This window comes from Cupressus sempervirens, chromosome 8 (assembly GCF_028749045.1).
Source record: "Cupressus sempervirens isolate cs-2001-9-10 chromosome 8, ASM2874904v1, whole genome shotgun sequence".
Classification (NCBI taxonomy): domain Eukaryota; kingdom Viridiplantae; phylum Streptophyta; class Pinopsida; order Cupressales; family Cupressaceae; genus Cupressus; species Cupressus sempervirens.
The window spans coordinates 454,566,648-454,581,305 of record NC_143125.1 but is presented as its reverse complement, the minus strand read 5'-3'; the positions used below and the strand labels follow the sequence as shown (position 1 = coordinate 454,581,305).

Below are 14,658 nucleotides of genomic sequence, written 5' to 3'. Positions count from 1 at the left end.
TCTTATTTGCATGTTGTCAATTAGTATTTTTTAGTATTGAAATAAGCAAGATTGAATTCACATATAACTTTTTTTTAAAAGGAGAAAAAACTACATCAGCTGAAACATGAACAGATGGTATATGATAGCTACAGCTAAAAGAGGACGTCAATAAAGTAGTTGAGACAGAGATACATGAAATGAGTAGTTGAGATAAGAAGCTGAAAAAAATAATAGTTCATTGAAAAACATCCCAACAGTAATATGAAAAAGCTCCATAAGAAACAATACATCCATAAGAAAAACATGAATATAAGCTTGGCATTCTCCAGCCGTGAGAGAGTGCTAATTGACAACATCATACTTTTCCAAACAACTTCAAAGAAAACAAATGAACTGGATCTACTGACAAGCTTGCAGAACTACAGTTTAAGAAATAGATTTGGATTGAAACAATTCTAATGCTGGTGCTGGAAGACGAAACTATCAAACACGAAGTAATAAAACTAGTTTGGAAGTTATAAACATCTAAAATGAACTACTTTGAGTGTCGGATGCAGCTGCTCCTGTGCAGTTGGTACTCTCCAGCAGTTCATGGGAGCTGTTAAATTGGAAGCAACTTCCCCTCCCATCAAAGATGTCCTCAGCCTCTCCAACGCATTCGCTACACCTCTCATGGAAGGTCGCTCTATTGGTGTTTGAGCACTGCAAAGCAAACCGACTAGAATAACTGAAAGAAGACATTTTTTGTCTTCCACATTTTCATTCACTTCTTTCAGCAGTTCACTATCAACACTATCTTTCAATCTCTCTGAACAAGCCAACCCACCCACTTTTGTAGGCTCATGTCCCCCACAAACATGTCATCACTTGGTCTCCTCCTTGTAACTATCTCACATATCAGAATTCCATAGCTATAAACATCTCCTTTTATAGAAACATTCCCACCCAATCCATACTCTGCAATCCATTTTATTCATTTAATTCATAAAATCATTATAAATTAAATAATGATATATCAATATAAAGATAACTAAAAAATGTTACCTGTCATTTAATTCATAAAATCATAATAAAATAAATAATGATATGCCAATATAAAGATAACTTAAAAATGTTACCTGGAGCAATATAGCCGATGGATCCTTTGAATCCAGATATTGTTGTACTCAGTGAATCCATAGAATTAATAGTAGTTAAACGGGCTATACCAAAATCAGTGGCAAGGGCTGTCATGGTAGCATCCAAGAGCACGTTGTTAGGTTTTAAATCACAATGCACAATTTGTAGAGGACAATCATGATGTAAATATTCCATTGCATGGGCTACATCTATAGCAATGTTCAAGAACTCTCTCAATCCCAATTTACAAAAGCCTTGATCATCCCTATCAGAGTGCAAATACTTTTCCAAACTCCCATTAGCTGTAAACTAAAGAACTAAACCTTTTAAATCAGGGTGAAAAAATGCACTTCTGATTTTGATGAGGTTACGGTGTCAAATCCTCCCTAACAATTTGCACTATCTCTTAAAACTGTTTAAAGCTTCTTCATTTTGAAAATTAAGAGTCTTGATGGCAATGATCTTACCATCCCTTAAGATACCTTTGTAGACAGATCCGAAGTTACCCACTCCAAGCAAGGTCGACTCATCAAATCCAGAGGTTGAAATGACAAGGTCCTCATAAGAAATTTTTGGGTAGCCGACACTCTCAAAACTAAAGCTTGAGGGAAGGACTAGCTGGCCTGAAAATTTATATCTCCATAGCATTACTAGAGTGAAGAAGCATATTATAAATCCAATGGTTCCAACAACTGATATGACTATTTTCTTTAGCAGGGAATATTTTTGGTGGGTGTGAGTTGGGCATTGAGGTAATGAATAATTTTGGGGCCACATAGGCTAGGGTTCCCCATAAGCAATGCTACAGTAGTTCTATTTGGAAACAAGCCTGATTCTGGAATCATCCCAGACAAATTATTGAAAGATAGATCCATAACTTGGAGATTTTCCAATTTGGAGAGTGAACGTGCTATTTGACCTACAAAAGAGTTGTGGGACAGGTTTAGGTACTCTAATACTATACAGTCTCCAAGGGAAACTGGAATGAGCCCAGTAAGTTGATTCCCGGATATATCTATGGCTTGAACCAGTACAATACTACTCATTTCTTGGGGCAATGACTCTTGCAGAGAATTCCATGATAGATTGAGGTTGAATTGCAGATTCTTAAGGCAGGCAATGACTTCCCGTGGTATCCTTCCCCCTAGTTTATTGTGAGATAAGTCAAGGAGCTCAAACGTCTAACATCTCTCCAAACTAACAGGGACCCCCCCTGAAAAATTGTTGTAATGCAGATAAAGACGTCGTAGCCGCTGGGAGTTACAAAGAGAATCTAGTATTTTTCCAGACAACTGATTCTGGCCAAGACTTAAGAGTCTTAGATGTTGCATTTGGTCTATCTCGCTGGGAATGCTTCCTTTTAATTGGTTCCCTTGCAAATACAATTGTTCCAACTTACGGAACCTTTCAATTCCAGATGGAATAGTGCCGCTGAAATGATTAATGCCTAGATCCAAGAAACTTAAGTTTGTCAGATTGGCAATCTGTCGCGGTATGCTGCCACCTATTATGTTGTCGGATAAACTCCAGTGATAAAGATTGGAAGACAGTTCCCCTATGGAAGGGGGCAATTTACCAGTGAAATAATTAATTCCAATAGCGATTTCTTCCAAGTGGGAGCAATTTGTGAGAGCAGTGAGAAAGGTCAATGTGTTACTGCTCTCACTAACAAGTTCATTGTTGAATAGGTAGAGCCGGGTTAGAAGGTTCAACTTACCCAGCTCCATTGGAACCGTTCCATCGAGATGGTTGTCTTCTAAGAAAAGTTTTTTGGAGACGGAAACAATTTCCCAAAGAGTTTGGTATGTTTCCGCTAAGCTGATTTCTCGACAAACTAAGATAATCTAGTGCAGTGAGCATTACCAATTCAGGAGGAATGGTGCCCGATAACATATTGCAGCCCAATTCCAGTTCAATTAGCGCAGAGATTTTTTTGAAAGAGGGCGGAACGGTACCGGTGAGATTTTTAACGCCCATGTAGAGGTGCTTCAAACTTGTGAGAAGACTGAGCTCAGGCAGAACGCTGCCATGCAGTTGGTTCTTGGAGAGTGCCAGAACATAGAGGCTGTGGCAAGCGGAGAGAGAAGGCGGAATGGTTCCTCGTAATTGATTTTTTTTCCAGCCAGAGTATCCGTAGATGAGATAGTTGGCTGAGTTGGGGAGGAATGGTACTGGTGAGGTGGTTTTGTGAGAGATTTAGGGAGTGAAGAGAGGAGAGATTTCGGAGGGCAGGAGAGATGGTGCCGTGCAAATTCATTTGGGTTAAGTGGATGGCACGGACAGAGGGAGAAGAGGAGTGGCAGGCGATGCCAGCCCAATTGCAGAAGGGGTGAAGGGGAGACCAGTCGGGCAGAGAAGAACTATAGACTAATTTCAGTTTTGGTCGATTCTCTATGTTCGATATTTTCTCCTTGGAGACTTCCCCTTTCATCTGTTTCATCGCCACTTTCTTCCTGCCCAACAAACCCCTGAAAATAGCAGCCCGCGATGATGGACTCTTCGTTGGAAATTTTGATAGAATCTTGGAGATCTTTGAAGGTTTAGTGTATCAATCCATCAAACTCTAGCAGATCTGACAATTCGCGGAACATTAGAATCAATTCTTTGTTATCATTGCAGCTTCTGATTTTCATTGTGCTGTATAAAGCTCTTGATTATAGGGATACAAAATATCGTACCATATTCATGCTTCTCGCTCTATACATACAACCTATTACGGTTCCCCTCAATGTCTATAAGTGGCTTGCAATTATTTTTAAGAGATCGAATATAGAGAGAAAGCAGTGAGTTGAATATTTACTTATACACTGTTTTGTTAATGATTGAGATTTTTCGATTGACAGTCCTTTGAACTTCGGTTGATTTGTTACTTAGGGCATCAGGTTGAGGATCTCCGGCAGGAGGGTTTTATTGAAAAATTTGATTCTGAAATCCGCATACATGATCTCTTTGTCGTGTTCGCTCAAAGTAAAGCAAGAAAGAGGAAGCTATGGCTCTGGTGTAAGGATGACCTTGTCACTTCAAAAGATGAGGACAAAGTAGGGTTTGAATTGGCAAATGTAGAGTATTGCCATCGTCTGAATCTGTCCACGATTGGCGATAACTTAAAATAATTAAAATTGGGCTCTTCAGGTTGTAGGGAATTCGAGCAGATGCCGTAGATTCAGCTTCATGGAACACCTGAGCACCACTTTAGAGTATTGTGAATATCTGAGAGTGTTTGGAGGTAATGGAAATTTTACCACACCTCGCGTTGCTTCATGTAGGGATGGCATCAGACTTAGCAGTCTTTAATTTAAGCAGCTTCAATGCCTTGCAATATCTTTGTATACACATTGGATGGAGCAGCAAGCCCATTGAGCTTGGCTTATGTTAAGATCGAGGGCTCTGTTTCCAGGGGTTTGTTGCGCAGGAAGAAAGTGGCAATGAAGCAGATGGAAGGGGAACTCTCCAAGGAGACAAAATTGCTTCACAAATTCCATCACGCAAATCTTGTTATCCTCCTTGGCATCTGCCGTAGCCATGAGGAGCTACATGACTATCTAGTATTTACGTTTACAGATAACGGGTCCTTGAGCATCTGGATTGAGGATGCAGGGCCACAAAATTCCCTTATGAGACATGAATAGTGTTATAGTTTAGCTTATATTGGTCTCGTGTTTTGAGCCTAGAGAGTTTCGAAATAAGAGTTCTTGTATCTGAGAATTAATAAAATGAGCCTCTACTCGACCATAGTTAACTGAACAATATCTGGGAGAAACACAAACTTAGGTGTTACAAAGGGCTCGGTTCAACATTCTAAAAAACAAAACAAAAATGGCAAAACGGAAAAAAAAACCAAATATTTTGACAGTAAAGCAGCTCCCACACAGTATTTTGTTCCATCATTCTGAATCAGTAAAAGGAACAATAATATTTTTGGATAGTGTTTGGATCAGAATCTGTAATTGAATCATCAAACCAATAGCAGAACAAACTTTATCAAATTGGATTTGCACTAGGATGAAAGTAGGTTTAGAGACAATTCAACTAGGCATTAGCAAATTAGACCGGGCATTATCGGCGGACACTGGAACAACGACATTTTCAATTTTTTGTAGGATAGTATATAGTTGTGTGTTGGAGAATGGAAGAAAGGAAATTGGTATTTAGAGATTCTTCAAATGCCAAAAGAGACTAGATGGTATTTTGAAAGCTGATGCAAGGGACAGTGAAAACCAACAAAGAGAGTAGAGACAATATGAGCGTTAGCTATGGAAGCAGAAAGTGTAATGCTTCTACAAGTTGACCGAGATAAAACCTAAAACTGGAGAAACAATTGTTTGTGTAAGCATGCAATAAGATAAGAGAAATCCAACAAGGAAAAGTGTCAGACTGGGTGCAAGCAACAACTGGTACTACTAAATGTGACAACAATCATGAACAAGGTATCAGAGTGGAAAGATGATGCACTAACTTGTCAATGGAGAAGATTCGTAGTTACCAATTCGGGATACGACCTTGATTCAGGCAGGTGAATCGGATCCGTGGATTCATGATTTTTTTTTTTCCCCCAATTAAGATTCGTGAATATATATATTTCTCTCAATTTTTAGTATATATAATGCATAAAAGGGTCATTTTAGCACTAAAAAGCAAAAAAATATATTTAAAAAAGTCATATTAAATAACTTACTCACTTAAACCTATTGATCCTTGAGGATTCATGCAGATTTGGGTAGGATCTTTGTTTTACATAGTGGATTCGTCTGGATTCGTGGGCCATGAATCCGGATGAATCCACTGTGTAAAACAAGGATCTTGCCCAGATCTGCATGGATCTAGGTATGAATCTAGATCTAGATCAGACCCAAATCCAGATCCGGCCTCTAGGGCACGAATCCGGTAACTAAGAGAAGATTGGAACAATGGTGGAATAAGGGTTATCAGGAGGGTGTATGGGCAGTACACATCTCAGGAGGGTGTATGGGTAGTACACATCCTCATATAATGACACTTTACCTATGTCAAATAAGACTTACATTTTTACAAGTTTAGAACAATTGGCAAGTGACAATTTTTGCATCCATGTATCTTGGAGAATCAATATTAAAGGTGTACTAGGGGTGGAGCAACATGTATCTCAGAAGTGAGGAATTGTGCACAATGGAAATGCGGCAGCTGATTTTAAACAACTTTGAATTTCATATCAACGCGTCTTTTGTTTTGTTTCCTTAGAAACCCTTCAATGATTGAAATCCTCAAGCCCAGATCTTTTCTTCCTTTAGAATCATCTTTTACAGAGTGTAGAGTAAATGGAATTTTCCTTGACTTAATCTTCAGAATGAATGTTTGTTAAATTTGCTAGATTGAACTGCATAGACTGAAGAAGGAACACTTGCACAAGTAAGAGGTTTTCAAGGTGTGATAACAAAGGCAAGCATAATCCAGAAAAGTGTGATAATGAGGAGCGCAAACATACTTAGTAGAATGAAAAGGAGTGGGAACAGAAGCAAAGGGCAGTTAAAGTGAATATGTCCGCTAAGCCGATAGTTAGACCCTAACCCAAAGCGACAGAAAGGCTATGGGTAGAAGTGATTCCAATTGGAAAATTCTGTTGGGCCTTTATAAAAGTGATAAGTGGAGATGAGGTTGTAGTATAACATGTACTTAAGGGTAGTCAAAGTAGTATGTCAGTATAGTTTTCACAACATGTAATGAACTATTTTGACTGTCAGATGCAGCTGCTCCTGTGCAGTTGCTATTCTCAAGGAGATCTGATATGGGACCTGTTAAATTGGAAGCAGCTTCCCCTCCCATCAAAGATGTCCTCAGTGTTCAAACATGCCATAAACAACATAAAAACCAAAGTAATAACTGTTGGGTATGTGCAGGATCATGGTGTGCCAAAAAGTGGCGATGTGAGAAAAATAGAGTTTGAACTTGCGTCTAAAAGCGCTTCAAAATCCGCTCTGACTTTTTTTCGCCTATCCAAGTACCAACCCTGGAAGGAAAGGACGAGCCTATTGGATATCCAATCTAATATCCGATATCCGATATTATAAGATATCCAATTATATATCAGATATCCAATATTATAAGATATCCGATTATATATCGGATATCCGATAATCATGACATTATTATTATAATATTATAATAATATAAAAAAATTATATTATAACAGTATAATACATTATAATATAATATTATTATAATATAATATTGTTATTAAATATATAATATATTATTATTATTATTATTATTATACTATAATATAATAATATTATTATTATTAAATATATAATATAATATTATTATTATAATAATAATTATACTATAATATAATAATATTATTATTATTAAATATATAGTATAATATTATTATTATACGATAATATAAGAATAGTATTATATACTATAATATAATACTATTATTATTATTATATTATAATCATATAATATTATACTATAATAATAATATTATATTATCTGAGAAAATAGGGGTAAAAATTTATTAAGATAGAAAGGAATACAACAAGGAGCTCGATCCTGAGCAACAAGATCATCAAATTCTTGCACCATCTCAAAGGAAAGTTTCCTCCTATCCCTAATATTCCAACCCGAATCATGACTAGAAGCCCATTTGGCTAAACAATCAGCAGCTCTGTTCCATTCACGAGAAATATACGTGAATCTAATGAACTGAAAAGAGGTAGAGAAGAGAATAATCTGATTAGCAACAGTGGCCAGCTGCCAACTAACATCCTCAAGCTCCTGCGAAGAAAGCAAGTTTACCACCACCTGGGAATTAGACTCACAGATAATCTTACTCCATCCCCGCAAGCAACACTGTTCCATAGTATATAAAATAGCCTGAGCTTCCATGAGATTGTTAGTGTAATCACCCTTATGAACTAAGAAAAAGAATTTAACATCACCAGAACTACAACGAGCCACTCCCCCAATACCAGCAGGGCCAGGATTCCCACGGGAAGAACCATCAGTGTTAATTTTCAGAACTCCACAGGGAGGAGGAGTCCAATGCCCATCTCGGTTAACCTGACCCTTCCTTTGATGTTGAAGCTGCCTAGACATAGAAGGAAACCTTTGATCTGCAGCCCCATCCTAAAGATGAAAATTGAGGCGATTACATATAGCAAGATCAACTGGATCCATACCCCCATCTAGCTCACACTTCATATGAATAGATTCCTGAAGAGAATGTGATATCTTCCACCAAAGATGCAAAACACCAAGTCGAACATATTGGAATATTCGACGATTCCTCTCCAACCAGATATGCCAAAGCATGAATGATGGGCCAGCAATCCAAGCAGCATGGAGAGAAGAAGACTTGGAGGGAGCACTGCCCAAGCAGGCCCAGAACTCAGGCAAAGAGGAAGCATGCCTACAAGAGCAACCCCAAGCGCTCCACCAAAGGTGCCATAGCTGAGTAGAATAGGAGCAATGGAAGACAGACTCCTCTCCATTATCACACAAAACACAATATATAGTAATGTAATATATATATATATATATATATATATATGATATAATATAATATAATAATAATAAAGTATAATATATTATAAACTATAATAATATAATATAATACATTATAATAATATGATATAATAATAATATTATATTATATTTTATATTATAATATATATTAATGTATTATAATATATATAAAATATAATATAATATAATATTTCATAGCTATATGTTATATATCTTATATCTAAAATATAAGATATCCCGGCGATTGGATATCCAATTCAATATCGGATATCTGATATAGTATCAGATATCCGATACCTGTAGCATCACATTAAAAAAAAAGATAGACATGCGAGCCCTTATTTCTCACATTTTGGGGCCAGTATCATCACGCGACCGGATATCGGATTTGAGGTATGTTTTTTTTGTTTTTTAAACTAATTTTTAATCTAAATTCAATAGATTTTAGCATGATTTTGTTTGTTTTCGTTGAATGTAGGGTTTTTTTGAAAAAAAAGGTTAAAATTAAGGTTTTTTTAAATATATATTACATTTTGCAATTCAATAGGAATGGCTGATCAGAATGATGAGACTGAGGCAAGGAATAATATTCCTCATAACCCCCCACCAAATGATCCAGTACCCCCACAAAACCGTCCACCAAATGATCCTCTACCCCTTCAAAACCCTCCTCAAATCGAGGATTTGATAAATGAAAATCTCAACTAGTTGAGAGGTTTGCATAGAACATATAATAATGTACCCGCATTGGCTCCTATGTTATCCACGTTAAACACCATAGTGGATAACATTGAAACCCTTACAAACCAACAAAATGTCGCTCTTCATTGATGTGATCAAATGCATGAGATGTTTGATGATGGTCTGGATTATGATGAGGTTGCAGCCCTCAACATAAGCAAAGACAATTTGGCCAACCTTTTTGCGAACCCGAAAATGGGTTTACCAGTTGACCCAAAAAAATCTAAACTATCGATTAAATGGTACACAAATGACACCATAGGTGCAAACTTTTGGGATCGTTGGTGGATGATCTTTGATATCCCTCCACATGGCAATTTAGACATACCATTTTATTTCCTTAGAAAATTATATGCTGAATTTGTGTTGAAACTTAAAGTGAACTATTGGAGCATGAAGCCCAACATGGGCTTAGGACTAGGAGCTCCTCAGGATAGACCCTCTTCCTAGCGAAAAAAAGCTGGCACTTTTGTCCCCCCCACTGATATCTCCCCTCCTCCTCGAGTGCAGCATCCAGATATTATGATAGAGGCTATCTCTCAGACTATCAGAGCCATTCATAGGCTGAGTAGCTTAATGATATCTCAGGCTAGGTCAATCCTGCCTCCTCGTGTTGATGATGCTGGTGCCAGTTCATCATCGGCTAGCTCATCACATGTTTGTGTGCCTCACACTTGTATTACGTGCAAGAATATTTGCCTAGGTCCCATAGGTGATCTTCTTGACTATCATTTTGTATTAGACAAGGATACACCAGACGCACACGCAGAGGCTACAGACCTTGATGCGAGAGACGAGGGGAATGCAGAGGCATGGACTCCTTCGGTGTCGGTACGTGTATATATTTTTTTGTTATGACATATGTGATTTAAAGTTAATTTTTATAATAGCGTAATTTTAATTTTTAAGCTATATTGACTTTTATATGTATGTGATCTTCATTCACATTTAGTTGATGACCAAGGAGAAGCTTAGACAGATTGATGATGCCATGCTCTCAGCCATTTCATTTGGCCTTGAGACATCTACGGTACATTATGTTGTGTTCACATTTCTTTTTCTATTTGATATTGTAGCATATATGGTTGCTAATCTTTCTTTTATCTTGCAGGTAGCACCTGTCTTGGAGGGACAAAGTGCGGAGGGTGAGCCAGCATGCATTGACAAAGGAAAGGTAATTAGGCACTTTCTATTTAATTAAATATCGATGCATTCTTGTAAAATGTTTGTGGTAATCCCATTTAATTACATTCTTTATTGTATATAGGGCATCGTTGCTGGTGATGAGCCTGTACAAATTCTGCGTCATAGACCATCAGGGATTTCCATTTGCACTAAGAGCCCCATTGTATGTATAAGTATCATTTATTTTTTATTATCCTTATCTTCATAAATAAATTCAAAACTGATTTTTGTGATATTAACGACTACTATTTTGTATCTCATAGGAGACTCCTAGTGCACATGAGGTCCGACGAGAGAGTTATGTAGATTTGATGACGCGGCCACTCACTCCTGAGGAGGAATCTACAATAGTAAGTTGTAGTTTGAATTCATGATTAAATATGTTATAAATTTAGCATGCTATGAATTATAATGTTATAGTTTAAATTTTATATTCATCTGACAAAGGTATTTGAACATATATAGCCCACAATCAGAGAGGTACCAGCATTGCCGAGGGCATACGAGAGGACTCTTGACTGGCGTAGGAGGTTGACAAAAGAGGTATTTATTATGAAATTTTGATAGTATTAATCTCTATTACAAAAAAGATCATTATATGAATTTGAGTAATTCAATGTTAGATATGTAGAATCATATAAATTTAGTAGTCTAACTTTGGGTTTTTTTTTTTGTTTATGTAAGAGGCATCTAATCCACCTAGTGCAGTGAAGAGGTTGCATTTTGATCATCCACCAACACCCTAGGATAGTATAGTTGTCATAGGATGCATCATGAGACATTTTGAGATGCCATATACCACATTGTATACAAAAACATTGATATTATACACATTCTGATGGCATGATCAACCACATTTTGTATATGGATCTATGTATTTTGATATATATTTGAGTACTTTGTCTATGGATACATGATCTTTGATATATATTTGTGTAAAATTTTGTCTATGGATACATGTATTTTGATATATATTTTTGTCATTTATGTGCACAATGATATACATATTAATTTAGTATCTAGTATTGTTCAATTTATTGTGGATCATGTGTCGTGCTCTAAATTTTACTAGTAAAAACACAACAATTATTCTTTTTTAATTTTTTTTTTTTGTAGCTTATGAAATCACATAAGAAATTACATATTGTAAAACAAGGTTATCATTGAATAGGAGTTCAAGACTCATGTGGATAGTGTCATCCGGTTGTAACATTTTAATCATAGGTGGTTTTCAAATAGATTGGATGACAGTCTAGTTCAAGTTAGCATCACGAGTCAAAAGAGCAATTTCAAGATACAACACTCATAAATTGGTGAGGTAATTCATATCCTAACAAGCCTCTGATACTAATATTCTATTAGAGTCTGTCAGTTGTATCATATGGACTAGGTCGTGATTCTAGCATGTAAGGGAAGGGGATCAGAATTACTTATTATCCTCATTACCAATGTACACACATTCATTAATCATTACAATATATATTAATGTGACAATTACTATATGGTGTGGAAGTGTAGTATATCTTAATCGATTAAACACACGTATGTAGAGAATTTAGATTTAGTACTCATCACATGAGCACCCTTAGTCAAATAAGAAAATGTACACTTATCTACCACACTATATTGGATCTAACCATTGGAAATTAGAAAAGATATGACCCAAAGGTAGCTTCGAAGTCTACATGATGGAGAAGGGGCCACTTGTATTGATAGTATCCATCATTCAACACATACTATACACAACTTATGGAATAAACAATTTGTTTTATGTGCCAAACGTGTATCATGTGCTTGCATCCATATCTTACTGGTTATAGGTCCTCTTGAAGATTGGACCAATACTAAGTCATTTTCTCCCTCTTTACTCTATTTAGTCATCCTTATGCATTCTATCAACATTGCTTCCTCACAAAACTAGCACTCACTACAGTTGCCTAAACACAAAAATTACTATTTCAATACATAAATTAAACTCACTCTAACAAAAGAAAATTACTAACTATCTAGCTCATCAACTACTAACTAATCTAGCTACATTGCCATGCCATACCAAACCATATCTGCAATAAACAATTTTCATGCCCTCTCGGGGCTATCATAATTCAACAAATTTCATGCCCTCTCGGGGCTATCATAAATCAACAATTTAATGCCCTCTCGGGGCCTCCACATTTCCTCCTCCAAACCCGCTACCATTAGCTATAACTTCTCAAACTTCCTTTCTACACCATACTTTCCTTATCACCCCCAACAAGATATGAATGGTTATGGCATACAATGGAGCCCATACTCCAAGGTTCTCAATACATTTTTTGAACCCAACTTAAGCCCGTCACCTTGGACTTCTCTTCCCTTCCCACAAGGGTGAGTGTAAGTCCCACGCCCATAACAACACTCAAGCACAAAACAAGAAAACAAAACCAAGTAGAAATAAAACAAGAAATTTTCAAGAGCACATCACATTTTCACAACGCAATATCAACACCCATAATACAAAAAGGAAATAGAGGAAATCCAAACCTCATACTCACAATACTCCACACAATACAACAAGATGCACAATGGTGTCACACTAATCTACATGGAATGAACACCATTCAAGCACTCACATGAATGCTACTCCACAATGCAATGCAATGCATACTCCATTGATAAGCTCCACACTTGCATATTTGCTTAACCATGCTAAAAGAAAGAAATGGAAAAGAAGCAAGTTTGAGATACCAACCTTGGTCCAAGCTAGGGTAAGGATAGTTGTAGTAGAGCTCCCCTAATCTCCATCCAAAACCTAGCTGTCTCTAAAATTAGAGAGTGAGTAGACACCCCACTAGTTTGGCCAAGACCCTCTAATAAAGCCTTCCCACTAACTTATTTTCGCAAAAATACTAAGCCACTACTTCTTACAAACTTGCTTCTAATGGTTCATTGATAGCCCTCACGAGCTCTGAGTTATGACCCTCAGAATATCGACCTCAAAATGCACTTAGAGCACCTTGGAGACTCCTCAGTATGGGGTGGCCTCAGATGATGGATGGTCTCCATGGCCAGAAGAAGGGTGTCACTAAGATTCATTCGCCCACCCGGAGCTAATGGCACTGACAATTCGATGCCAAGATCAGCGGTTTCAAAGTTACGTTGTAGTGCACCTATGAACTGAGGCACACTATGAGTTTTGGCATCGAGCGAGATCGCTGGGCCGAATCCAAATAGAATGTGATCTCTCAAAAATGAGATAGGTTATTTTAGGCCTCAGTATCACCCTCTTATAGCATTTGACAGTTCATCGATAGCCCTCACGAGCTTCGAGTTATGACCCTTGAAAGATTGACCTCGAAATGCACTTAGAGTACTGTGGAGACTCCTCAGTATGGGGTGGCCGCAAATGATAGATGGTCTCCGTGACCGAAACAAGGGTGTGACTAGGGTTCACCCATCCATCCATAGCTAATGGCGCTGACAATTTGATGCCAAGATCAGCGTTTTCAAAGTTACGCTGTGGTGCACCTATGAACTGAGGCACACTGCGAGTTTTGGCATTGAGCGAGATCGATGTGCCGAATCCAAACAAAATGTGATCTCTCAAAAATGAGATAGGTTATTTTAGGCCTCAATATCACCCTCTTATAGCATTCAATAGTTCATCGATAGCCCTCACGAGCTTGGAGTTATGACCCTCGAAAGATCGACCTCGAAATGCACTTAGAGCACCTTGGAGACTCCTCGGTATGGAGTGGCCGCAAATGATGGATGGTCTCTATGGCCAGAACACAGGTGTGACTAGGGTTCACCCGCCCATCCCTAGCTAATGGTGTTGACGATTCAATGCCAAGATCAACTGTTTCAAAGTTACGCTGTGGTGCACCTATGAACAAAGGCACACTATGAGTTTTAGCATCAAGCAAGATCGCTGTGCCAAATCCAAACAGAATGTGATCTCTCAAAAATGAGATAGGTTATTTTAGGCCTTAGTATCACCGTCTTGTAGCATTTGATAGTTCATTGATACCCCTCATGAGCTTCGAGTTATGACCCTCGAAAGATTGACCTCAAAATGTACTTAGAGCACCTTGGGGACTCCTCGGTATGGGGTGGCCGCAAATGATGGATGGTCTCCGTGAGTAG

The 14,658-nt window shown here is 37.6% G+C and overlaps 1 pseudogene across 1 annotated transcript; it reads right to left on the bottom strand.

Moving 5' to 3' along the window:
- Nucleotides 1-201: 201 nt before the first annotated feature.
- On the bottom strand, nucleotides 202-4,578 carry LOC149543186 (uncharacterized; annotated as a pseudogene). The gene is made up of 2 exons (XR_016355217.1): nucleotides 1,101-4,578; nucleotides 202-939 (listed from the first exon to the last, which is right to left on the bottom strand). The product of XR_016355217.1 is annotated as an uncharacterized LOC149543186 (transcript).
- Between the last annotated feature and the right edge of the window lie 10,080 nt (nucleotides 4,579-14,658).